The sequence below is a fragment of the Myotis davidii genome, unplaced genomic scaffold, assembly GCF_000327345.1.
Source record: "Myotis davidii unplaced genomic scaffold, ASM32734v1 scaffold425, whole genome shotgun sequence".
Taxonomy (NCBI): Eukaryota; Metazoa; Chordata; class Mammalia; order Chiroptera; family Vespertilionidae; genus Myotis; species Myotis davidii.
In genome coordinates, this window is record NW_006296413.1 from 4,568,184 (window position 1) to 4,568,902 (window position 719).

Sequence of the window (719 nt, forward strand, 5' to 3'; positions counted from 1 at the left end):
CCCCAGCGTGAGCTCCTTGTTGTCTGACTTCAGTCCCTCCGGTCTCCTCCGCCGCCCCCTCCGGCCACTACCTGGTCAGGTGTGGGGGCCTGGCCTGGGCAGGTTGGGGTTCCCTGTGCTGACAGTGGAGGGGGGCTGGTGCCTGCTGGCCTAGACTGGTCCCCGGACCCAGCCTGGTGGGCGAGGGGACCATGAAGCGTCGGTGTTATTCCAGTGGGCTAGCTAGCGTGTAGCCCCATCGTGGCGAAGGGGAGGCTAGCGGCTCCCTGGGTCCTGTTCTCCACCCCATGACTCCTTCTTGCTCACAGGGTGACTCAGGCCCCTGGGGGCAGGGTGGAGGAGTGGGCTTGCCCGCGCTGCCCGTCCTAGCCCAGCCCTGGAATGCTGCTGGCTCCAGACCTTAGGTGCTTCCCGGGCAGGAGGGGTGGCAGGCACACACCCCCCACCCCCCAGCAAAGCATGTGCTCTTTGTTTCCCCCTTTCCAGGCCTGGGTCCTTCTCACTGACCCCTCACCCTTCACTTCCTCCTGCTCCTGGGAAGTGTGACAGGTGTTTGGGGGAGGGGAAAGGGCTGTGATAAGCTGGGACAGCTGGCCCCACCGGCTCTGGTTAAAATGGGGGGTCCTGAAGTTAGGGAGACACATCTGCAGTGTTCCCAGCCCTAGCTGTCTGGCACCTAGGGTGCCCAACTGGCAGACAGGAAGTCCCCCCCCCCCCCC